This window comes from Netta rufina, assembly GCF_964035555.1.
Source record: "Netta rufina genome assembly, chromosome: 4".
Taxonomy (NCBI): domain Eukaryota; kingdom Metazoa; phylum Chordata; class Aves; order Anseriformes; family Anatidae; genus Netta; species Netta rufina.
The window spans coordinates 72,118,391-72,146,176 of NC_140127.1; positions in this window are offsets into that span (position 1 = coordinate 72,118,391).

Consider the following 27,786-nt stretch of genomic DNA (forward strand, 5'->3'; position numbering starts at 1 on the left):
TCTTTTGTCTAATTTTAAAAGGCATTTAAAATACCTTAAAGCAGAAAATTAATTGAGTAGGTCCAAGAATACAAAAGGAGTCTTGAAATGGCAGTAAACTTTGTTTTAGCAATTTAATATATTCTTCAAAAAAGATATGTGAGAAAAAAAAAAAAGCAAAAATGATATTATTTATCTGCAAGTTTTAGATTCTGAAGGAAAATGGGAAATAATCTGCTTTCTTTGAAATGAAAATAGTATATCATTGTGATGGGAAAAAAAAAAAAAAAAAAAGAGTAATTTCTCAAGTAAAGGTGGTATTTTTGTCCAAAGAGCATTTCAAAATAGCATAGTAGCTGCGGCACTAGTCTGAGATATGTCTGGATTGGTTGTGTGGGACTTCAGTGAGATGCTCTGAGGCATCCTGGCTGCTGGCTATTCTGAGGAAAACTTTGTCCAAAAGTCTCCTTTCTGTTTCCTGGCATGGGATTTTACAACTGCTGAACTGTTCATGAAATTAAATTATTTTTCTTATCATTTCTGAGGCAATACCATAAGAGGATTTGAAAAAGTAAATCCATCCTCCTTCATTGCATCCTGTTCTTTACTAGACAATCCAGGCATAATACTGCTCCTGATTTCACCAGTGGAAATGAAATTACTCTGAATGAGAATTGGTTTAGTGGAGGTTAACATTCAGACTGAAACCTTTTCTACTGCTAGAAGAGATGCTAGTCTCCAAATTTCCTTTGAATGGGAGTCATGCTGCAGTTGTCTGTCAGCAAGAGATTGAACTGCCTAGAGAAAACAGAACACAGTGAATACCAATGTACTCCACTGTGCTCTGTGGGATGTTTTTCTTTAGGAGGTCCAAACTGAGGTCAGCAGAAATCCATACAACAGCAGATAGCAAGAATTTTAAGACAGTCATAAACACGTACAATTTTGAGAACCAGTGAATTGTCGCATTAGAGATTCAATCCAAATTTGTAATTTGTGTCTACGAAAATCCACCTGTAATATAAAACAAAATCAATGTCTAGGTGTGGTAATGACTGTATATGAAAGTTGCACACAAGTATTGTAAAAACAGGGAGGCCTAAGAGCCAAACACTGCCCTGCTGTGAAAAAGATAATATTTCTACTAACAGTGTAATGGAACAAAACCAAGGGATGGAGTTGCTCATTGAATTACACCATATGTTTAAGAGATGCTACTTCAGAAAAGAGGTTATAGTTGTTCTGTATGAAGAATATATTGTAGTGAAGTATGCAAAACATGGTGAAAGGAAAAAAAAAAAAAAAGGAAAATTTTAATAATTCCTCCCTTCCTTGAGATTTGTGGGATAATTTACTTTCAAGGAAAGTATATGTTGCAACACTTTCCAGATGTTCACTGTGAGGAAAATATTCTTGGATAGATTAAAATAAGTTCAGTGAGAATTTCTGTTAATTTTCCAAACAAGTTTCCAGCAGTAGATATTTTTAGCCGCCAAACTTAGACCAACTAACAGAGGGAAAAAAAAAAATCAAATCCAGAACAAACCTAAAATTTATTCTGATTCTGTTGTATGCTAGATCAGACTGATGATGAGCTCTGGGACCCCTGAGTGGCAGGACTGTGACTGAAGTAATGATAAACTCATAGCTAACCCTAACATTGTGTGGAATTTGCTGCTATACCTGAATGCATATAAGTGCATGGGGCCCGATAGGATTCATGGGAGGGTACTTGAGAGCTAGCTGATGTCATTGTGAGACCTCTCTCAATTATTTTTCAATGGTCTTGGGAATCTGGACAGGTCCCAGCTGAATGGAAGCTGGCAAATGTTGTTCCAACTTTCAAGAAGGGCATGAAAGAAGACCCTCATAATTACAGGCCTGTCAGTCTCACTTCATTGCCTGGGAAAAAATATGCAAATAATTATTCTGAGAGTTATTAAAAAATGCCTGAAGGACAATGCAGTCACTGGTCATAGCCAACACCGGTTCATGAGGGGAAGGTCCTGCTTAACAAACTTAATTTCCTTTTATGACAAGGTTACCCATCTAGTTGACCAAAGGAAGAGAGTCAATGCAATCTGTTTTTTTTTGGATTTCAGTAAGGCTTTCAATGCAGTTTCTCACAGCATCCTTCTGAACAAAATTTCCAGCATAAAGCTAGACAATTGCATTCTACGATGATGGGTCAGGTTCAAAGGCTTATGGAAAAGTGGGGTTACATCAGGCTGACTGCCTGTCACTAGTGGGGTTCCTCAGGGCTCCATTTTAGGGCCAGTTCTCTTTAATGTTTGCAAAAATGACTTGGATGTAAGTTTTACATTAAGTTCTACAAGACCAAGTGACTGATTCTGCACCTGGGAAGGGGTTACCCCAGCCTTATGTGTAGACCTGGGGACAAGAGGCTGGAAAGCAGCCCCACAAAAAGGGATGTGGGGATTTTGGAAAATGGCATAAAAGGTGACCAGGTGGCCAGGAGGGCCAACCGTACCCTGAGGCACCAGGCATAGCATGGCTAGCTGGCAGAAGGAAGTGATTGTCTTGCTGTGGTCTGTGCTGGTGCAGACTTACCTTGAGAATTGTGTGCAGGTTTCGGCACCACAGAATAAGGACATAAAACTATTAGAGAGTGCTCAAAAGAGGGCTATGAAAGTGGTGAAGGGTCTAGAAGACAAGACGTATGGGGAGCAGCTGAGGTCCCTTGGTTTGTTTAGCCCAAAGCAAAGCAGGACAAGGGGAGGCCTCATGGCAGCCTGCAGCTCCCTCACGAGGGGATTGGAGGGGCAGGCGCTGAGCTCTGCTCTCTGGGGACAGTGCCAGGACCCGAGGGAACAGCATGGAGGGATCTGGGACAGGGGAGGGTCAAGCTGGATGTTAGGGAAAGGTTCTTCACTGAGGGGGTGGTTGAGCACTGGGACAGGCTCCCCAGGAACGTGGTCATGACACCAGGCCTGCTGGAGTTGAGAAGTGTTTGCACAGTGCTCTTAGACACATGGGCTGATTGTTGGGATTGTTGGGTGGTCCTGTGTGGAGCCAGAAGTTGGACTCATTGATCTTTGTGGGTCCCTTCCAACTCAGGCTACTCTTTGATTCTGTGACCTCAATGGGACATTAGGAACAGGTAATGAACAGTTATTTCTACCAGAGCTTTTAAATCCAAGGTAGACCCTAACCTTTTAGGGAGAAAAAAAAAAAAAAAAAAAAAAAAAAAAAAAAAAAAAAAGCCTTTTTTTTTTTTTTTAACATTGAATTAAACCTGTGCTCTTTATTTATTTATTTATCTATTTATTTATTTATTTTGTTATTGTGCCAAATGATCACAGTTTTTATGTACATGGCTTAATCAAAAAGTCAGAAACTCTCAAAAAATACATTTCAGAAATACCAGCAAATTGTGATATGTAATTACCTACATTGCATAGAATAAAATCTATTAAGAAAACATCTTTGCTTGTCTTTTAGTTTTAAAGGAATGTGAAAAAAAAAGGACAAGATATATTGTAGGCCACAGGTAATAATGACCCAATAATTGAAAATTTTTGAAGGTATAGATTATTATATTATTAATAATCAGCATGTACATGGAAAATGAATTATCAAAACTAAGTTAGATAGCTAACCTTTATTTAATATTCAAACACAATCTGACACTCAAATACAGTCTCTGGTGTCATCTCACATCATCTCTGTCACTTGTTTTCTAGAACACAGATTTTCCCTTTTTTCAGAAAATTCTTTTTTGTGGAATTTTTCCCATAAAAGACAGAAAATGAGTTCGTTGTTGTTCCTGGGTGCTGCAGTGCCTTTTCTTGCAAAGGAAATACAGGCTGAACCCATTGCTAACTTCCCTCTATGTACATGCCATCATCCCTGTAGCTGTCAGAGAATTTTGTTCAAATTACAGTTTCACATACTATGCATCAAAGTTATTTAGCAGAAAACTGCTAGCATGTCAGAAAGTAACCCGAAGTGGGTAGCACTTTTCAGTGCTTTATAAATTTTTCTTTCATAAAGAGTATGTTACAGTTACTAAGTGAAAGATTGGTTTATATTGATGTAGCTGCCATCTGGACCAAAGGCATGGATACCATTGTTTTATTGAAATAACCATGTCTTCATAATTCAGGATTCAGGAGGCAATTGCATATTATTTAACTGGCATTCCCCCTTAACATATTTATTTGAACTTGAGTGTTACATATACTAACAGACCAAGATAGTCAGCTTGTTCTTGCAAATGTTGTGCAGTATCTTGGGCTATTAATATTATATATAAACTACTACAAATAACATTTAGTTTGTTCTGTTCTGTCATTTAATTAGGAAAAAAAAACAAAAAACAAAAAACAAAAAACACTAATATAAATATAATAGCTATGAAAGATAAAATAAAAAAAAAAAAAGTGAATCTATTCTTTGAGGCATTACCACAGCTTTGCAAATGTTTCACCAACTCCTTGTAATAGCATAAGGCTTTCTTTTCTTGGTTGATGGTTTATGATAATGAGCTACAATCTTTTGCATGACCTTTTAAAATATTGAGGTAAATACAGACGTGTAAAGTTCAGAATTTTGACTGTGAGATTTGTGGTTCAGAATATAGATTTTTTCCCCCTTTTTCCTCCCTGATGTGTAACTCAGTAGGACCTGGCTTAGCTTTTTTGCTATTTTTTTTTTTTTTTGGTAAGCAGGAGACAGATCGGTGTCTCCAGGAACAAGACTGAAGTAATTTGACTATAAAGAGAGACATTGATATGGTTGACCTTTAGTCAGAAGGAATAAAGACTATTGGGAATAACTTACTTTGAAGTTGGCAAATGTTCATGCAGTCTACATCCTATCTTCCAAATCCTTCAAGTTCTATCACATAATAAAATCACATTTGCAGCATAATATCTATAAGTGATGGGCTTATTCCAGCACAGAACACTTAAAATATCGGAGTGCTTTTTTTTTTTTTTCTTCCTTTTTTTTTTTTCTTCCTTTTTTTTTTTTTTTTACCCACAGGCTATGTAAAGTATCACAAAGGTAAAGTATCAGATCCTGCAGTTCTAGTAATTCTAACTCGTTATGCACATTGTTTTTAATCTCATTTCACAGTACTAATCCCAAAATGGGATTTGTGTGAATAAAGCCACAAGATTGCCTGAACTCTCCACTGGGGGATCCCAAAAGGGAAATGCAGTGGGATGGAGGGTGGCTGTCAATGATTCTAGCCAGCTGTGGTTTGTACCCTATAGCATAGTATTTGTGCTTTCTGGCACTGAGAGGACCAGAGTCTTCTGAGATGGAAAAGGGACATGGCATTCCAGAGTGCCAGGTGAAGAAGCTGCATAATAGCATATAAGCATTAACTCAAGAGCTTTTGAACTTGCATATGCTGCTATTGCACCGACATCCTTCCATACAGTCAAGTCTGGTGCTTTTTAAATTGTGCTGAAGAGAGTCCTGCAGCCTAATAGGAAGGATCCGGCAGCTGTAATAAGAACAGAACTAAATACTCTCACATATCAGAAGCAATTTGGAGGATTTGATTACACTTCTAACTTTTGGAGGTCGGAATTTTATCCGAGAAACCTCTGATGTTTGCCCATCATTCCTACAGCTACACCCCCTGGAAGAGAAAAGGTCAATTGCAACACTTACTTTGCTGCTGTCATAAACTGTGAACCAAAAATAACATGTACTTTTCTGTTCTCCAAAAGTATTCTCTTTTCTGTACTCTTTAGTGCTTTATGTCACTCACGCGGGGTCACATTTCTGTGCCTTGTGTGACGTTGAACAGAGCCATATTCTTCAGCCCTGAGAACTCAGGGTTGCTAAGTGTGCGTAGATGTGTCAGATCTTTCCAGGTACAGACTTGACTGACTTCTTTTGAGTCTAATTTTACAATTCTGGCATTGAAAATAGATGTGGACTTTACTATTGCTATTAATTTCCATGGACCTACTTGCAAAATAGCATAGTCCAGGAGTAGAAGTACAAGACCTTTGAATTTTCCATGGCACTAAATGTGGCTTTGAAGCATTTGAATAAATCATGATAAAGTTTAACATCCCCTGTCATGCATAAAACATTTTGTCTTCCATCCCTCATATTGCAGGATCCTTTAATAGCTGGCTAATATATTATCATTGGATACAAAGGACAAAAATCCAGCTCACCTGAGGTATCATTTGTAGGTGAGGAATGGACAGGGTTTTCACCTCATTTGGATAGAGCAACAAGCTGTTCCCTTTTCTGAGCATAAATGTCATTGAAAAACTTATCAAGCTTTGTGATTGAAATGTTGGTTAAATAAAAATAACTTTGAAAACTCTGCCTCCTTATGTTTTATAGCTTGAGGGAATGCAGTGGGAATCTCACTGGCTCATTAGGGTTGATTATAAAGCAAGAGCTATTGAAAAGAGAACTACCAGCTGTTTAAAAATGTTTAGAAATTAGAGCAAAAATGCAGGTAAAACATGGGCACTTTGGAAACAACTGCAGCTATAGAAAATATGTGCTAATTAAACATTATTTAGCAATGTTTAAGTCAACCACTTAACACCAAGGACGTGTAAATCACTTACGAGCTAAGTAGTATCTATGTTTTGGACCTTTATCATTAACATGAACTGGAAGAAAGAATAATAATAAGTTTTGTCTTTTCTTCAGAAGTTTCCAGTTATTAGTACTGAAAACTAGGGAGGCAGATGACTGTAAATAGTCACCCATGATCTACATGTCCTTGAAAAACAGCAGTTTCTTAAAAAATAGAGTTAGGGGGAAAAGTAGATTTAATTTTTTTTTATATATAATCATTCAGGAGCAATGTATGAATTTGTGTCAACTATGTAAGTACTTACATTCCTGAGCTACATCAAAAGAGGTGTAACCAGCAGGTTGAGGGATGTGATTGTTCACCTCTACTCTGCCCTCATGAGGCCCCACCTGGAGTACTGCGTCCAGGTTTGGGGAATCCAGCACACAAAAGATGTGGACCTGTTAGAGCGAGTCCAGGAGAGAGTCACAAGAATGGTCATAGGGCTAGGGCACCTCTCCTATGAAGAAAGACTGAGAGACTTGGGGCTGTTCAGCCTGAAGAAGAGAAGGCTCCAGGGAGACCTTCTTGTGGCCTTTCAATACTTAAGGGGGACTTATAAAAAGGATGGAGAAGGACTCTTTACTCTGGTAGATAACAGGAGAATTATCTTTAACTAAAAGAGGAAACAATTAGACTAGATATTAGGAGGAAATTATTCACTGTAACGGTGGTGAGGCACTGGAACAGGTTGCCCAGAGAGGTTGTGGATGCCCCATCCCTGGAGGTGTTCAAGGCAAGGTTGGGGCCTTGGCCAACCTGTTGTAGTGGGGGACATCCCTGCCCTTGGCAAGGAGGTTGGAGTTAGATATCTTTAAGGTCCCTTCCAACCTGAGCCATTCTGTGATTCTGTGATTGCTACTTAAGGATAATAAAAACAAGATTTTCATCATTACCAATTTTTATTAGGAATTCTACAAATTATTTTAGTACTTTGAGTTACTTAAGACAACTGTTAAGTCAGTTATTTGCAAAGTTATACACTACATCTAAAACTCCTGTCCTAGGAAGATATTCTACTCTCAACACTCCTGGATTATTATGTTAATAGGATTACATTAGATTCTTGTTAATAAAAAACTATTCAGTCTTTAAAACCATATGTCAAAACATTCTTGGAAATTTTGTGCCTCAAAACTTTCCATTCTTGCTTTGCAAATTCTGATGCTCTCTGGTCATAAAATCCACTATCTCCTTGTCTGCTTTCCAGCTTCACCTCTGTTTTGCAGTGTCAGGTTTGAACAGAAAGCCCACTGATGATGAATACACTAAATCAGTTAACAGAAATCCGCAAATTTCTTGCTTCTGTCTTTCAGCCTTTCAGAATTTCATTTGCCAGAAGGAAAAAGCAAATTCATAGACTAATTCCTAGAAAGTCTCTTTGTGCATGACAAAAAGGAGCATGGCAGGCATTAAATTTATAATGAAATAATAAAAGGTTTTGGTATTGATTATAAATGAGTTGTATAGGGAAGTGCATACTGGGCCAACCTTCACGTGATCCTCAAGTATTGGAGCAGTCAGACATCAGGAATATAGACTTCATTGTACCCAGAAATTGTAAAACATGCTGAATATTACAAGGCTTTATGTAGAATAACAGAAAGAGGATCTTCTTGTCTACTTCTCCCCAGGGTGCTGCCGTCTCCCCTGTGACTCTCTTTCCCTTCTTTCTTTAGCTCCATCACTCACAGAAAACAGATGTTTGACACTGGTAAATCCTTAGAGGATGAAGGTGTTCCTAAGTAGGTTTGCTGCTCATGGGACATTTCAACCAGTAGAAAAATGTTGTCATTGTAGTCAAAACATTTTTCAAATCCTGAAAAGTAAGAGGGAAAAAACAGGTCAATATGATTTTTTTTTCTCTCTCTCTTCTGCTGATCTCAAATGAAAAAGAATTCAGTTGCTATAACAGTGAAACACAAAATCCATGTAGGATATTGGTTGTTATAATTTTTGGGGAAGAAGTGGAAAAATATCTTTTTTTTTGGTTTAAATAAAACTTAAATCTTGGGTTAAAAAAACACAATCCAGGATGGATATTTGTGTAGAAATTTGCACCTGACAAAAAGGCCCTTTTCTGTAAAAATAATAAAAAGAAAGCACTTTTAGCATTTTCTTATGCCCAATGGAAATCTTTGGTAAGCCTCCTGCGCAGAGGTAGGTTTATAGGAAATATGGAAAGAGATCAGCTCTACTGTGTTAAACACAGAGTGCCATGAGCCACAGCAGGGAGTCAGCACAGGAGCGTGTCAAGGCAATCTACCAGTAATGGCTGAGCAAACTCAGGCAGCTGAAAGATCAATATGATGGAAAAAAACTCAGGGCCAAATTCACTGAAAGTGAACCTCCATCTTTGTTTGTTTGTTTGTTTGCTTGTTTGTTTGTTTGTTAGCTTTTTGGTTGGTTGGTTTTGTTGCTTTAAGGGGAAGGTGGAGCAGGAGAAAACAGAGAATGAAAATTAGCAGTGGGCTTTTTGAAATATCCATTATATAATCATAAAGCTACTCTATATTGATGCTGATTAAATTATTCCAATAAGCCTGCATGTTCTATAAAAAGGATCAGAAAGATATTTTTAAAGACTCCAGTCTGGAAAAGCAGAAGTAATTTCTAAATATTTTGTATGTGATGATAGACTTTATTACAAAAGATTCTTACTCTGTAAATGTTACCAGCTATAGGATTATTGTGTTGCTCCCTATAAATGTAAACAGTTTGATATTTTGCTCTGTAATTGCATGGCTATTTTATGGCAGGTTTCTTTTGGAATTATGGCTTTCTCTGCTCTGCAATGGGGTTCAGTTAATGGAGTTAATTCACATTTCAGCAAATATGACCAGGTCTGAACTGGGGACACTCTGTGACATTCTGTGAGACAGCTTGGCACAGCCTGGGGACCTCTGGGAAGGATGCTCTTCCCATGCCCCCTCTCCATCATGCTGCCTGTGGAATAGAGCCCGCCATGCACAAGCCTGCAGGCTCTTGCTGGCTGCTTCATATGGTCTGGCAGGATCATTCCCATCCCGAAGCACTTGTCTGTGTAACCCCAGAGGCCTCCTGATGTTATTTGTCCCAAAGACCAAACAGAGACTGATGCCCTAGGTGACTTGTCCTGCTCTTAGGGTGATGCACTAACTAGCAGTGAGCCCAAAACAGTTTGCTGAGTGGCCTTACTAAAAATTGGTTCATGCGTTAGAGATGTGTGGAGGGCTACACTGTAGTTTAACACACTGCTTTGCACTGCTTGGGCCTTATTCCAGAAACACTGAATTCATCATGACTCTTTCTATACAAATTAAAAGACCTCAGATCAGGCCTTAGAGTTATATTTTTAACATAGAGATCTTTGCTATTCTAAAGAGAAACTTTACATTTCACATTTTATTCCTTGGTATTCATTCAACTATGAAGAAAGGCTGGGGGAGTTGGGATTGTTCAGCCTGGAGAAGAAAAGACCCCAGGGAGACCTTACAGTGGCTTTCCAGTACCTAAAGGGGGCTGCAGGAAAGCTGGGGAGAGACTCTTTGTCTGGGAGTGCGGTGATAAGAGGAGTAGTGGCTTTAAATTAAAAGAGAGAAGGTTTGGGTTAGATATGAAGAAGAAATTCTTTACAATGGGAATGGTGAGGCACTAAAACAGGTTGCCAGGAGAGGCTATGGATGACCCATCCCTGGAAGTGTTTAAGGCCAGGCTGGATGAGGCTTTGGACAGCATGACCTTATGGAAGGTGTCCCTGCCTATGGCAGAGGTTTAGAACTAGGTAATCTTTAATGTCTTTTCCAACCCAAACCATTCTATGATGATGATATAACCAGTGACCAAACATCAAATCTGCTTTCACACCAAATTTCTTCCTTGTGTTGTAACCCTTCTTGTTGGTCTGAAGTTTAAAAACTGAGTAACAGCAACATCTACAATTCAGTCCAACAATCCTGCACAAAGGTTTTTTGGTGGTAGTAGGAAAGAAGGAAGAAACATATTAGATGACTGCAGCTTAGCCCCACATTGCATTTAGCCCCACAATGACTATACTAATAAATCCAAGGTAAGACATCCAATTGGACCTGGGTATTCCCTGGACCTGAGGACAAATGTCACACAAAAGCTCAGACTTATATGGCTTGAAGTCTCTTTGAACCGGCCTCCAAAATACCTGACATAAGAGAAAAACATGCAGGGGGAGACACCCACTTTTAGAAAGTCTGGCCCAAGCCATTGTTAACGTCTATGATTTGTTCCATTTTCATTTACTGGTATAGTTACAGCTATAGTGTTGTAGGTGATATATTACTTCTCTGATTCTTTGTTGGTATTGAGGACCAGATATTCAATAGTTTTTATGTATCTACAGCCAAATATGAATAGTTTTGAAAATATTTTAGGAGAAAAGTGACATCCACATCAATGGGAGTTGGACTTATAGAAAATACCACCTGACTCTTATTTACACAGGTCGGATTTTTGAACAAATGGCCCAAAGCAGTAAGTACTACTTGACTTATTGAGTACCACAAGCCATGGAGGTCATGCTAGTAAAAAAAATATAAAAAAAATCATGCAACAAGTGAAAGCAGTCTTTGGTAACTGCATTTTCTGTTCTGCAGGTTCTTCTTCTGAGCTTAGCACAGGGAGCTCTGCAGCAAAGGGCAAGCTTTGCTGGTTTGTTTCCTGTGGATTTGTGGCAAACCTGCCATTGAAGAAAGTACATGCTTTGAAAGCTCAAACGTCTCAGCACCCAAGCAATAATTCAGGTTTAATACAGTGCCACTTTTCTCATTTAAAAATGGGAAATTATATAAAATGTGAAAGCAATCTGCTCCCATCAGGATGCTAAATACAGTTTTGTAGCTGGATTAAATAAATCTTAATTAAGACACTGAGTGTATATTTTCATTTATTCCCTTCCTCTCTTTCCCTCCCCTCCCTACCCACAAGTATCTGACTAGAATATAGTGAAAAACTGTAAAAATTAAAAACCTGAAGAAAACACACACACACAAACTAAGTGCATGCATCTTTCCAGTAAATGAAAGAGCATGTGTCTTTTCCTTGTAATTATAGCACATTCCTCTATGTGTATGTGTATGCATATATATCTACGAGTATATGGATATAAACACATAAAGAAGGGATGAACACATTCAAACCTATTCTTAGATGCTTATGTGGCAGATAAATCTATAGAAAATCAAATGGCAGTCTCTTGCAATTCAATTTTTTTTGGTAATGAAATCTAAAACCAAACAAGTATGCACATTGTTCAATTTAATAGTCAATGAAAATGTATCTCTCTCACCTTGTTTTATTCTGAATTATATTATTACAACAAATGATCACAGTACATGTGATTCAAAGGGGGAAAGGCCAGATTTCATTTTCATATAAATGTAGGCTTTGGGCTGTGAATGAGGAAACTTAAGAATGAAGTTTCTCTAGCAAAGCAGCATTTTGTACAGAAGATTTCTGGAGACCTGAATCACTTAAAATAATTCTAGTGGAGTGTTGAGGGCTTATTTCCAAGTCAAAAGTATCACTCAGTATTTACTCTCATATAAGAAGTGCTGTTGCTCCCAATAGTAAATGTGACATTTCAGCTACAGCAGCCAAAGCTATAAGGAGATGGCTGAGTTTATTTAATTCAAAAGATCAAAAAATTAGATTTTAAACATGTTGAAATTAAAAAGTGGCAATCTCTTATTAATCCTCTCCACCACAAGCAAAACAAAATATAAACACTGCAACCCGTAGAACCAGGAGGACGCCTTGACCAACCTGTTGTAGTGGGTGGCATTCCTGTCTATGGCAGGGAGGTTGGAGTTAGATATCTTTAAGGTCCCTTCCAACCTGAGCCATTCTATGATTCTGTGATTGTATGACACTGAGGTGCATCGAGCTGACCCCATGCAGTGCCAAGGCTGGGAATAAATCGTGGACAAATCATCTTTCCCTTTTTCACCTCCAAAATTTTTATGGTGATGACATTGAACTTCCTAATGGGGAGCAGATTTGAGAATGAAGGAGGAAAAAAGCAAAATTGCTTTTGTAATAGTTTTATATCCAGTCTTTTTGTCACAAAACATATCATTAATGACTGTCATTGGTAGAGGTGTTTCTCACCCTGCATACAAGTGTCTGTGCTCATGTATACTTATATGCCTGCAGAGGGCAAAATTTGTATCCAAACTGCTGTGGCAAGTGAGATAAAATTACCTGTCATTGCCTGTAACAGCTATAACTCCGAAGCTGAAAAATTTGTCAGAGTAATGCACTGTTTGGCATCTCCTACAGATCCTGTGTCAAATGTGCAGGTCTTTTGTGGATGCGTTGGATACCCTGGGGAATGTCAAATGTGATTAGACATCCATGCGTAAGAAGCTGAATCCCAGCAAAATCTTCTCTGCATTTTACAGCTTAGTGAGGGGCATTACAGGTGATTATGTCTACACAGCTAAATTCATATGTCTTAACCTGTGAGCTGAATCCAACCAAACTGACAAAAAGACTTGAGAAAAAAAAAAAAAAAAGTACAATATAGGATCTTCTTCCAAGTATGTTATCTGTAACCAGAATGCATGAATTAAGCATTGACTATCTCATATAAATATTCTTAAGGGAAAACTTGCTAAAAATGGTAAAAAAAGAATAAAAATGATTCAGGTATCACAATTCATTCTGCTTTATTCTCTGTTTTGGATATGACTAAACTTATAAATTTCAACAATCTATCATTTTCCTGTTTAGCAAGCTACTTTTGTGATGTTTGTAGCATTCTACTATCTCTTTGTCTTCATCTTCCAAAAGTGGGTGCAGACAGACCCAGACTCATGTTAACTTGGAAACAGATATGATATATTTGGGTTAATAAGCCCAAAGCAAGATGTTTAATTTTGTGACTCTCTCAGTCTAACTGTCATTAAATTCAAGCATGTCTGTATCGTGATCCTCCACATAATGTAAACACACACAATATGTTTTCTTTAAGTGCTTTGAAGTCATTGATGAAGAAAGCTATCTGAAAGAACACATTGTTGGTTCTATGCTGAAAAAAATGGGCCACTTCATGTAAATATAGAGTTTTCAAGGGTGTTAAAGTGTTGACTGAAGTTGCAGTGAGGATTTTTTTAAGTATGCCAAGGATGCAAAAATTTATTTTCTCAATTAATGGTGTCTGATGACAGCTTTTGTACCTCAGAACATTCTACATAGCCTCCCCATATTCTCTGGAAAAATGGGCTTCTCCTCTATGCTCTGTATTATGTCTGCAGTTTTGAGAAAACATTTCACATACTCTTGTCCATGCAGCTAATTGAGAAAATAGTCAGCTCCCCCTGACGAAGAGAACTTCATTTCATCACTAGATCAGCCTCTCTACATGCCTGTATTTATTAAATTTCCACGGAGCTGCTTAGGGCACATTCAGTTGCCCACAGATAACACAGATAACTGCCTAGTGCCGTTTTTCTTATTCTCTGGGCTTCTTTGTGAATTTCGGCAGCTGTCCCAAAAGGGCAGCCTTTTTCTGTAGGCAATTAAGGGGAAACTCATGGAGCATTAGACATCCAACTTCAGCAACTGAATCCCACTATGGATGAGTAACTGAGCTATGAACACTTTCACCACAGATGTAAAGCTGTTCCATAGAAGACAGAGCTCTGCTAGACCCCCAGTGTTCAGAAGACAGGCAAACATGCAGTTTATTTTACCCCCAAAAGGAACCTTTTTAGCTAAGAAACTACCAATACCAATCTCAAAACAAAATCCTTACAGTGTTTCAGAGGATCCAGCAGAGAAGAATAGCTGAGGAGGAAATTAAATGTAACATAAAAGCTTCTAAAACTTGATAACATGTTTTAAGGCTCATCAGAAATTAGTAAATAAATAAATAAACGGAGAGGGAAAAACAGATTAGAGATGTGTTTATTTTCCCCAGGGAGAACTTGAACATCCACTGGAGACCAGGGAAGATTGTTAATGAAGTAAGCAGCATCAGGGGAGCTACTTGACTTAATACAGTCTTTTACTTTATTTATGGAGAACTGATTTTTCAATCAAAGTGTCTGATGTGAGCTTTCAAAAAGTGTCCATGAGGGGAAGAGCAGAAACCTGCAGGGACTCTCACCTTATTACAGGCTTTTAACTGATCAGTTAGTGATTTTATTAGAAATGTACATGGGAAGCTCTGTCAGGATTCAGCTCAGACTCAAGTTACGGCTTTGAACGTGAGGCTGAAAATTACACAGACCAGCCTGCCTGCACTGTTTATAACATCATGGGTAGCGGTGAGTTTCTGCCTGGGACATTAGCTACTGAAATGAAAATTGAAAGGGGGAGAGAAATCCATGCCTGCAGAATCAGAGACTACATCTGTATTGGAAAGTAAAATAGTGCAAGACTTGCTCTCTTTTCCTAAAGCCAAGTGTCAAGGCACATCTCCTGCTCACTGCCCTCTCCCAGGATGATGTAGCCTTGCTCTTACTGCTAGAGATAACCTCTGGCCCCTTTTGTACCTGGTTTTATCAGACATTTCCTATAGGAATTAAGGGGTTGAAATTAAAATTGTGCCTTTCGCCCTGTGCCACTGAAAGCTTTTGATGTAGCCACACAGACTCAGGGCTCCAGAAGAGAAATTATCAAAATAGCTTAATGGCCTGTGGAGTCCTGGTGTGTGCTGTGGTCTTTCCTTCCTTGGAGCTCCTGTGGCACAAGAACAGAGCAGAGCAGAGCACTTTGGAAACTGAACAAATGAAAGTATTTTTTTCTAAGGAAACTTTGGAAAAAAACAGATGGTCTGGAGCAAGTGGTTAGCTGGAGAGAATAGACATAGCTTACCTCCTAATAGACAATAAAACTCTATTTTACCTTTGGGGAATAAATTCTTGAAGGAAAATACCTGTTCTGAGCTCCTAATAGAAAATAAAATAATTCCTTTATCTATCTAGATGGTGCCACTTGGTTGTGTCAGTGAAAATAAGCTATAGCATCCCCACTGGCCTCATGTGTGCTTGAAGCTTGAAAAGGGCCATTTCCCAAAGCTCAAAACAATTGCTAGCCTGGCAGGTTAGAAGGGAAAGTGTTAAGAGCCAACAAACACTTCAACCAGGTGGATTCCCAAAGGAAATCTCCCACGAAATCCAGCCAAAACCCCACCTTGGCTAATAAGAGATAAGAAGGAAATAAGAGAAGTATGTGAGCACATATGTGTGTGAACATCTGCACTTTATTGCATGTTTATATGTGAAATTTAATGAAAAAGGAAAACACAAAGTTAGCAAAAGTGAATATAAATTACAACCTTACCCATATCAGTAGTGAATGAGGAAAGTTAAAAGAATTGTTTGAACATATAAGACTATAGAAAAAGTCTGTGTTACAGACCCGAACACCCTGCTTTATTAAAGGGGAAAAGTAGAATGAATGGAAAAGGAAAGGCAAAACATTGAAGGCACATTTCTGTTCACTACTTAGAGCAAAGTCAAAAGACACTTTAAATCCGTGTGATAAATTGAATAGACATTTTTCTATTGGAACTACAGAAGATGCAAGTCGGCATAGAATAAAGCTTTATGTTTCTTTAATCAATCGTTTGAGGTAACGTGCCCACAAGTGCTGTAAAAATAGCTGATTCAATTTAACCACTCATTTCAGAAATACATAATCCTGAAAATCCAGTGGGGGTGGAATGAGGGAGGTCAGTGAACTAAGAAGGTCAGTTTGGAGCAAACAGAAAGGATTTCACAGTCAGAAAACAGGATATATGTAATGCTTGTCAGCATGCTGCCATGAAAAATAGGTATTGTCAAATAGGTTTTCACTGCTTGTTTAATAATGTATACTTCTAACCAGCCAACTAAGAAACACACACATACAAAACCCTGTTCTTTCCTATTCTGGGCTATAATTTATTTTCTTCAGAAAAAGAACAACAACATCAAAACAAAACAGAAAAAAAACCACCATATTACTCAAGCATCGATGGAAAATATGGCTAGGCTAGTAGCAAAAATAAATATATAAATCATTTTAACCTTATTTGTGTTTCTTATTAAATGCTACATTGCAAATCAGACTTCTTGCCTTCCCTTCCTGAACCCATACACTTCCAGCATCTTAGTGAACATATCAGGAACTGTATGAGAAATTGCACTTAGGTGACATTTCTTTTTAAGAATAAGCATGCTAGGTCTTCTTTCTTTTATCTCACCTGGTTGGAAATGACATTTACTCAGGCCGCTCTGCAAGTGAACATAGGCATCCTTCCAAGTTTAAAGCTCACACATATGATTTCTTTTCTGATATTTGAACCCATAATGAGTGTTCAAAAGACATTTCCATTCCCTTCCTGTATTTGTTTTCAAACTGAGCACAGGTTATGCAAGTGCTGATATGTGACTTAATTTTAGCAGATATGTGGGTACTGATAGCAAAAACATTAAACAGACTTTTCTCACTCTTTATTTTTATTCATTTGTACCATATTCTAATTGAAATAAACAAATTGGTTGCTGAATTGAGTAAGTTCAGTGTGGGTTTGCATGGAGGAGCTCTTCAAGAACTGCTCCTACATGGCTCCGTACCACGGGGTCCATCCCCCAGGAGCAAACTGCTCCAGCACGGGTCCCTCACAGGCGGCAGCTCCCCCCAGGCCCCCTGCTCCTGCGTGGGCTCCTCTTCATGGGCTGCAGCTCTGGCCCAGGGCCTGCTCCTGCGGGGGCTCTCCATGGGCCGCAGCCTCCTCCAGGCCACATCCACCTGCTCCACCGGGGGCCCCTCCACGGGCTGCAGCGTGGAGATCTGCTCCATGTGGGACTCATGGGCTGCAGGGGGACAGCCTGCTCCACCAGGGGCCTCTCCACAGGCCTCAGGGGAACTGCTGCTGTGTGCCTGGAGCCCCTCCAGCTGCACTCACCATGGGAGCTGCAGGGCTGCTTCTTTAACATTTTCTTACACCTCTCTCCCAGCTGCTGTAGCACAGCAGTTTTGCCCCCCTCCCCCCCACTCCCCCCTGCCGCCCACCCCCACCCCCTCTCTCCACCCTTCTTCAATCTGCTGTCCCAGAGGCCCAACCAACATCATTCATGGCTTGGCTCTGGCCAGCAGTGGGTCTGTTTTGGAGCTGTCCCTGATCTGACATGGGGCAGCCGCTGGGCTCTGCTGTTCTAGAGGCTGCTGAGCAGGATATAAATGACATCCACAAGGGTTTGTTTGTACCTGCTTCCTTTCTGACCATTTTCTTCCCCAGAATGGGAAATTCTTGCCTCAGTCTCTCTAACTGACACATTGTATGACTGTGTGCTGCTTAGAAAGCGTGGTCAGTTGGAGCTGTGACTGTAATTTCCATACAGGTATTGATAAAGGTATCTGCTTCCAATTTACCAACATCTGAAATAAAATAAACTGAAATAGACTAAACTAAACTAAATAAACTAAATAGACTAAAAGCCAGCAAAACAATTATACATAAAAAATAATATGGCTGAGCATTTCAAAATGTCTGAGGTATCTGCATGTCCACATTCCACTAATTTCAGTTCCCTCATGGATTTTGGATCCCAATCAAGAGATGTGAAAGTGAGAATAGCTAACTTGAATCTTGAATTCCTGGAAATGACAAAATGACAGAAAGCTATTAAAAGTTATTAAACTTTTTTTTTTGTTTGTTTGTTTTTCTTTTGTTTTGTTTTGTTTTTTTTTGGTCTCCCATGGTGGCCTCGTTTTCTGCCTGGCTAGGGAAATACTGGAAATGCTCACTGAAGGTCAGATGATAGCTAGAGCTGCTACAAAGGAAGTTGTAGGAGAATGCAATCAAAAGGAGGGAATGGGAAAAAGGCAGGGAAATGGAACCACAGCAGGGATCTCTTAGATTAGCTGAACGTGACCAGCAGTCATTTGGCGAGGGGTACACATCAAGACTTCAAATTTGCAGCAATTCAAAGTATATTACATCACAGGAAATTATTTTAACCTCAGAATTTTGCCTTTTATGAAATATTTTATTTATTCCTTCTGTACAAGGTATTTAGGAAAGCTATTTTAGTGATGTCCCTAAAAACAATATCTCTTCGGAGTTGCATCAGTGTATTTTCTTCATTGTTTTCTCAACTATTACCAAATTTTCTTATACTTTTGCATTGCCTCTCCATCTCGATTCCTAATCTCTGATAAAATCAACCAAGGTGTGCAATAGAAGTGTGCACTTGAAGTGTGACCTGAAATAAACTAATCAACTTTCATCTGATCACAGTCTTAAACAGATCACATCAAATACCTTTTGGAAAGTTTTATGTAAGTGAAAGTAGATTTAACCTATAAGTTCATAGCAGGTGATATACTAGTTTAATCTGTATACAACTTTGGGTGTACTGTTGTATTCTTTAAAATTTTTCATTCAACTCTGTGTCTTCAAAACTGCTTCTGTACTAGGTTGTTCTAAAAAGTCTTGTTTTCCATTAAAGTTAAATTAGGAACATGAAGAGTTGTAAAGAGATGTCATATTTTTTCATAAAACTGGAAAAAAAAAAAGGCAAAAACAAAACAACAACAACAACAAAAAACACTTTTGATTATGCAAGCTTTTTTTTTTTTGCTTTTTTTTTTTTTGCTTTTTTTTTTCTGCCTGCAGACAGAAGCAAATGTCAAACTAGCTACAAGTAGGGAACAATTGCTCTTGTTTAACTTAATTAACATGCTTAGACATTTTGAGATAATTTCCCTGCTGTGGGGCAGGGAAGATATTAACAATGTGAGAGGTGCTCGTGTTGTTAGGTCCCATGGGACAGGGATTATTCAACACCTGTGCAACAGAAGGGGAATGCAATTTAGCATATAGAAATACGTGTATCTACTCAGATGTCAGTGTGAGAAAAAAATAAAATCAGAGTTTAAAGAAGTTATTCTATGGAAGTTATTTTGACATCATCAATATCTCTTTTAGTGAAAACTGGAGAAAAATAACCTCTGTCATTTATGGACCAGACCTAGATTATTTCCTTCTCCTAACTCTACCATCAAGTTGAACATTTATATTTACATTTGGATACCCAGTACAAAACCTTGTTGGAAAATTCTCAAAATTCTTCTTCAAGTCTCTCATCTTGAAGTCAGTTTAAGACTTGTTAGGAAATGATTTCAGAAAAAATATATATATTTGTGTAATTTGACTCTTACAGTTTGACCCCAGTATTGTAAAATAATATGTAAAGTTGATACTGAAACTGTGTGTCTGTCATTGATATGGTAGTAAAATCATGCCTAATGAGCTTCATAACCATTCCTACAACTTTCCAGAAAAGAAAGAATCTGCAAATAGTTGCAGGAGTGTTTCCTCTTTATTTTTCAGAAAACTTGGATAAAATATTACTGAAGCACAAAAGTCTGCTTGTTATTCTTGTCCTGCTATAACATCTCATATACAAGCAAATATGAAATGTTTATAGGTTTGGTGTAATGTCCACCTAAGTCTTGCTGTGGGCTTAACTGGAGCTTGCATCACTTTCTATTTTATTAACTATATGCAGTGCTCACCTATACAAAACATTTTTACCATTAATGTCTGTTCACACAGACAGAATAATGAAGGACTGATGAAGATCCAAATCTAATATAGTACAACTAAGCATGGCTTAATTAAGTAATTACTTTTTAATTCTAAATGGCAACTTCAGTGTCTTTGGCAATATGGAAATAAGAGGCAGAAGTGTGAGCTGATTTGACATAGTGAAAGTGTCAAAGTAAACTGAAATCCAGCATGGGATTTCCTTGCATACCATGAGTTTTGTACTTATCTTCTGCAAATCTATGTGGCCAACAGCAGTTTTGTTTGTGGTGGTTTTCTTTACTTAATGGCACCATTTTGGTAATAAAAGAGTAAATGACAGAGTAAATCATTCACTTAGCTTTGATCCACCTTTTCTTTTTTTTCCCTGAGAGACAATAAATAAATAAATAAATAAATAAATAAATACATAAATAAAAGTAGAACCTTACTGGGAACAAAAGCAGAGTGATACAAACGTTTTTAAAAAAATATATATCCTTAGAAAAACTCTGTCCACTGTGTTCTCCTTTCTCTCAACTTATTTACAAGACAAAATTTCTCCCCAGGCACTCTGTTGATGTAGCATACAAATTTAAAACTAACAAACATACAGACATCACTAACATTGGTAAGGCCTATTAAACTCCCAGAAGCTGTATTGATTAGCTGGTGGGATACTTAATCATGTTGTCAGAATTAAGTGTTGTTTTAATAGTCCCCTTTACCCATTTAATTGTTTCCCTTCTTCATTAATAGTGTATGAGACCTAATGCTAAAAATGTGCCATTTGTTTCAAAAGGATTAGCAGTTTCTGCAGAGATTTGTCTGGTTTGTAAACTCTACCACTGAGGTATTTTATCATGGTAATCAGTATTAAAATCTGCTCTTGATTTTTGCTTTCATCAAGTTCCAGTCCATGAAAATTGGCAGGATTCATAACAGTTCTCAAGTGTAAAGTGTGATCTCATTCATTCTCAGGCTGGTTTCCACACATGCTCAACTTCTGCTCAAATATGTTGGAGATGGCTGCCACAGTAGTCTTGCAACTCAAAATTATGTTTTCTGAGATCTTTGTTTTGGATTGGCTGTGAAATGTGCTCATTTCTATTGATTCCATTTAGTTGTTATTCAAAAATATTTGTGTGTGTGTGTGAAAAAATGAAATATCTTCTTTTCAAAGATAGGTCTAGTAAATATTTTATTAACTATCCTATTTTAGCAGGGGGGATGTTTATCAATTTCAGTGAAAATAGAAGCATCTTTATCAAATATTCAAAGGGTGCAACAGCTAAAACATACTTTACTCCCTTGGAGGTTTTAATAGGTTGTATTCTGACACATTGCTCACATTTCCTACTGGTTTTACAGCATCTATTAGCATTTTTACACAATCATTCTTCTAGATATATAGAACCAAAATCTCTTCCCTAACATCCACTTTTCAGTCTACAGGGAAGTTATTGATACATATATCTTATTCAGAGGACAACAAGAATATCTGTGACCTCTTTCTGTCTCAGGGAATGATGACGCTGAAAGGCTACTACTTTTTCCTTTTGATATTTTCATGCAGAACCTAGTCTAGGTAAATTACATCACTTGAAGGTACACTTACTACTGCAAAGTGTCATATAGTTGCTTTTCCCCTTTAGGAACCTTGTGTGAAATCTAAGTAAGTGACTGCAAATCATTAAATCTGAATATCAGAACACTTTTCATGAAGACAAAGTCAAATAAAAATAAATGACTACATTAAGTATATGAATGCTTTGATATTCCAAGAGCAGATAAATCCTTAAGTATCAGAAAAGCATACAAATTTGCTAATCCAGCTCTTACTTGATAGAATCTTCCATTTAACAAGCACCATTCAGTGACAACAGGATGATAAGGAAAAGTGATTGAATGGATGCAGCATTATCAAAGCTTAGTCACTAGGATTAGTCAGGATCCTTGGAAGCAGCATTGGAAGCCCTGAACAGAAAGGAGTCCATCAGTTCTCACCTCTTGGATTTAGTCTCCCTTGGAGATGCAGCCATCAGCAGAGTTTGGTGGACTGCAACATGAAGACTGAGAATGAAGCAAGGAATGTTTCAAAGTAAAACTGAAATGTGGAAACATTTTCCTTTCAAAAGCCCCTTTTAGCTTAAAACTATTCCCCTTTGTCATGTCATTATATGTTCAAGTAAAAAGAGGCTCTCCATCTTTTTTATAAGCCCTCTTTAAGTATCAAAATGCTGCAATGAGGTCTCCCCAGAGCCTTCTCTTCTTCAGGCTGAACATTCCCAGGTCTCCCAACCTTTTTTCATAGGAGAGGTGTCCCAGCCCTCATAGGATCTGCCTATCTGTGTGTAAACCTTAGAATTCACACAGTATTAATTTATCATCACCTCATGCTCCTAAATGTGTTCCAAATCCAGATTCCAAATCCACAGGCCTAGAAATATCTTGTCCAGGGTCTTTGGACATCTGCAGCCAGTCATACTTGGTGAAAATCTTGAAATTCCACATGTATCAGACATCTAGAAAGAAAAAGGAAGTCCAAACCCCACCCAAGGCAGTTTGCTCAGTTTTGAATATCTCAAATATGGGATGGAGATACCACAGCCTCTGTGGGTGTTCTTGCTACTGTATGACCATTGTTATAGTGAAAGAATTTTCCTAGTATCTATTTTCCTAATATCCTGTGTTTTGGATGGTGTCCATTGCTTCTCATTGTTCCACTGTGCACCACTGGCTCTGTCTTCTCTACAACCTCCTATAAGGCAGCTGTAGACGGCATTAAGAGCAGCCTTGTAACTTTTCTCCTCCATGCTGAACAAACATTGCTTTCAGACTCTTAGAAGAGGATATCATCTGTCCTGAGCTCCAGACATCTGACAAGGCTGGTAAGTTTTTGCTGCTCTCAAGCTAGTATGTCAATATCTTCCTTGTACTGTGAGCCCCAAAAGGCACATTCCCAGCCACAAACTCCAGATGTGGTCTCATAACTGCCAGACAGAAGGAAGAGATGACTTCCGTGGAGAGCTGGCTGCAATCTTGCTAACACAGCCCAACATGCAATTGGCCTTCTTTGCTGCAAGGGAAAACTGCTGACTCTTGTTCCACTTGTCCTCCATCAGGACCACAAGGTCTTTTCCAACCCCCAGCCTCGATCATTGCAAGGAATTATTCTGTCCCAGATGCAGGTCTTTGTATTTGCCTTTTCAAACCTCACATGATTCCTTCTCAGCTCATTTTTCAAGCTTTTTGAAGTCATTCTGAAAACCAACCTCATCCTCCAGGATGTTGACTGCTCTCCCAGTTGTATGATCAACACAGCAGGAACATGTTAAGTAAATAACAGTGTGTCATGAACTTCAAAGGCCATGTGCTGGACTTGGTAAGGTGCATTTCCTCTCCCTGTTCTTCAGGCCTGTTGGTATATTTGGTGTGCAGCAATATCCCGGTTTGGTTTAGTAGTTACAGGTTTAGTTTAGTAGTTGAGGGCAAAAGTCCTTTGTGTGCTTAGAAGACAGTTGTATTCTCTGTGTACTACCACTTTTAACACATTCCCTGCTGTGTCTGTTTCTTGCCCCTGCAAGCAGTGCAATTAAAGCCTTCAAACAGTTTAATTTGGGAAGTTTTGGGAAGCAAATCATTGCAGGTCTGAGAGAATTTTCTGTGCAATCATCATCAGATGCTTGCCCTTCTCTAAAATTATTCTGCAGGCATCTGCTGTTGGCTGCTGCTAGAAGGAGCACGTTGGATTAGGTTGATCCTTCGTCTGATGCAGCACTGTTGTTCTTGTTGTCTTTTCAAGGGCTTCTTTGTTTCCAAGGATGGGAAAGAGACTTCAAGACACAAAACAGTTGTTCCAAGAGGACTCAGTGTTTGCATAGGTATTGTACAGCTGATGACACTTTGACTTGACTTGGAGCAGAATTTGTCCAGTGTAGAGAGTTTCTAAAAGCCTTGGCCTAGCCTCTGACAGCTTGAGAGGCTCTCCTGCTTTCCAGAGAAACACTACTTTTACTCTACAATGGTCTTTAGAAAAAAGAAATCTTTAGAACCAAAGAGTCTAACAAAAGCACAGATCTGTCTGTGCAGCAAGAAAGGCTTCTAAAGCTGTGAATTTAAAATGGGGAAAAAAAAGCAGAGAGGTTTAGCTTACCTACACACATATGTCTCTGCTATCGGTGCTGTGCATATATTAATGTATTCTGAGTTAATAATTGAGACATATGCTATCCATTTAGCAAGATGAAGTGGATATCCATTATTAATTGTTAAATTAACAAACTGCAATCAGGCTTGGACCCTGGGGCACATACCACTTTGTCTGTGAAAGCCACTTAACAGAGCTTTCAGTACAAATCCAGTAGCATTTGTGCTCTGTTTAGCACGTATTTCTGAATTACTTTGCTGTTACATTTGGGGAATACACTATATTACCAAAGTAATCAATAACTTTCAGTCGATTTCTTCTCTATGTACACTGCTGACACAGATATGAACCTGGATGTCTGTCACAGTTTAAATAATTTGAAAAGTCTTAACAGGTGTAGAAGAAGAAGAAGAAAAAAAAAAGAATTAAAATGAATTAATGCTAAGAAATGGATCTTAAACTAGAAGACTTAGATTTCAATTTGTTTAGCTTATAAAGGATCAAGGGGTGAATTGATTATAATGTATAATTAAATATCTGTATAAAAGGGAAATGCTCTGAAAGGGTTTTCCTTACTTTTTTTTTTTTTCTTCTTCTTTTCAGATACAGCAAAGAAAGATGTAACAGGAACCAGAAATTGCAATTAAAGCTTGTACACTGAAATTATAAATACAGCATAAGCTTACAAAAAAAGGAACAATTTTGTAGAAGTGACGATAATTAAAAATACAATTTAACGACCTAACATTCAATTTACATTTCTTAATTATTTCAAATGAAGATGGAGTGTACTTCTGCCTTGTTCAGACAAATGTACTGCATTGTAAAAAAAAAAAAGAAAAAAGAAACAAAAACACAACTATGTATGATCTGTGGGATATATGAAGTATGACAAAAAGATAGATTAAGTGCTACAGAAATTTTCTCATAGTTTGAACTCATCAGTCTTAAAATGATCATATTAAAGCTATCTTTTGAGGAGGTCATTTAACACTCGATCATAATTTGGTCAAAAGATAAAGTACTTTTTAAAAATGTATTTGCTTTGTAACCGAGAAAAAAAGAAAAAAAAAAAAAAAAAAGAGGATTTGATTTTGGGTAAAAAAAAAAAAAAAGGAAATTAAAAAAAAAAAAAAAAAAGAGGGTTTTCTATTTTTTTCCTTTGAAGGGAAATTTCTTCATTTTTAGAATTGATAATAGTAATAAAATATAGTAGAAGTAATGAAAACTTAAGCAAACAAACAAAAAACCCAACCCTGTTCTTTCCTTAATGCCAAGCAAATAAACTGTCATCTGTCCCCCCAAATTATAATTTCTTCAGGAAATAAAAAATCACACCAAAAAAATAATTAAAAAGAAAAAAAAAAAAAAAGGAAAAAAAGGAACAACAAGATTAAATGAATGCTTCAGACTACCTGGCACATGTTTTATATTTCGCTCACTAACCCCATGTAGCCAATTAAAATGAAAAAGTTCTTCATAAAAATTAAATTTACATAAGATCATTTCCAGAAAATCCTGATGAAGAAAGTAGTTTTTTCTATACTCTTTCATCACAGCCAAAGAAAGGATTTTCTAACTGAGGTGCTGGTCTGATCCACAGGACATCAAAATGCTGCTGGTGACTCTGCATGCAAAGTGTAGGCACCAAATTTCTTTTTCCTAGACCCCCATCTAAAATGGAGGTAATGATATTTCTTTTCTCCCCCTCATTACCTTCATTACCTTTCTTGGCTGATTAAATACCAATTCAAGAGCTCTTAACCAGATGCCTTTTTGTAATACAGCTCTGTGCTGATATTTAAGCCAAAGTATTGTTCTATAATGTACCACTGTTTTACTGAGCGGAATGGGGGAGTAGTGAGAAAGACCCTTATTGCTTCTAGGGCTTTTCAGACAACAAGAACATAAAATAAAGGATTACAAGAACAGTGGCAGTGGCATACCTATGTATTTTTCAGTGTTTGAGAACAGTTGTAATGGTTGTCAGATATTATTGGGAAACTTGTACCATTATTTTTCAAACGTCATATGAATATGCTTTCTTTGTCATTCCCCAGAATAAAGCAATTTACTAGTGCTTAGCTGTATTTCAAACACTATTTTGTGAACATTTGTGTGTGTGTATGTGTGAAACACAACATTAAAATTAAGTACAGAAGGAGAAAATGAAGTTCATTATTGGACTGATGGTAAAAGAAAGACACCTCTTAAGCTGCTTGCCTGCTCAGTCACCTGTTATGTTGGCTTGCCAAAACACACAGCACACACTTTGAATGTGGGTATATAGAATATGACAAATAGTGAAAACAAAACGAGATACAATATGAAAAACGTGTGAGACAGGACAGAGTTGCAGATGAGTTGCTTTATATGACTTGATAAGTTGCTTTATAAGGATTTATGCATAAGGTAGGGATGAGTAATAAGTTTTCTTTTCCAATTTGAATTTTCTTTGGGCTGGACACTGAAATCCTTGCTTAATATTAACAGAGGAATGAGAAATGTTTTGAGTTTGTTTCCAGATCGTTTGTTTCCACAGAGTGGCTGTAGAAGTTACCATGTTTAGAAACTCTTAGGTTTGGATAAACTCCCCCTATCAAAAGATGCAAAAGATGCTCTCAATCTCTCTTTTTTTTTTTTTTTTTTTTTTTTTTTTTTAGCAAAACCACTTTGAGACATGTCTTTTCATAGAAATTTGCTGTTTTTTAGTGAAAGTTGTTTTTTTTTTATTTTTTTTTTTCTATCTTATTTTAAAATCTTGAAATAAAAATTAAAAGTTATAAAGAAGATAAATGTGTACAGTTTAATGCAGAGCGATAAATCTGTTTTCTACAAACTGGAGTACATTTACTCGGGTTCTACAAAGCAGGAAAAAATATATATATTTAAGTTAATGAAGAATCTCAGATATCAGCCTCTGGCTTTGTAAATGTACCATGGAATAGATGACTTATTGTCTTGTACTTCATTTCACTGTATTTATTTAGACATACAAAAGGCAAAATTGGACATCAAATGCCTACTGTTACCAGTTAAGATACTAACAAACAGGATTTTTTATCCATGGCATGTTCTTTGCAAGGGCACTGATGATGATTTCCTAACGTACTGAGTAAATCTTCATGTGTAGCATGACAAACACCATGGGAATGAGTGGGCATTATGGTGGGATGCCCACACCATAACAACTCCTCAGATTATGTATCTTGAGGTCAGGTGTGCCAGTCCTCACACAACCCTCAACATTGCGGCTGCATCTGAGGATCCAAATTCCACCGTAAATGTGCAAATTTGCTTTGGTATTGATGAGCTGTGATAGAAAAAAATTGCACGAGTTCAGAAAAGGGTGGCACTTTCTTCCTCTCAGTAACTGAATTTGACTGCTTGTCTATCTCACATATATGTTTTATGGCCATTTTAAAGAAAATGGAATCCCTTTCTTGCCTCTTTCCTATATCATTTTTCAGAAAGTCACGAACATGGTTTCAAGTAACCATTAGCACAGGTTGTTAAGTTTGGTAGATGGTAGCTTTGAAA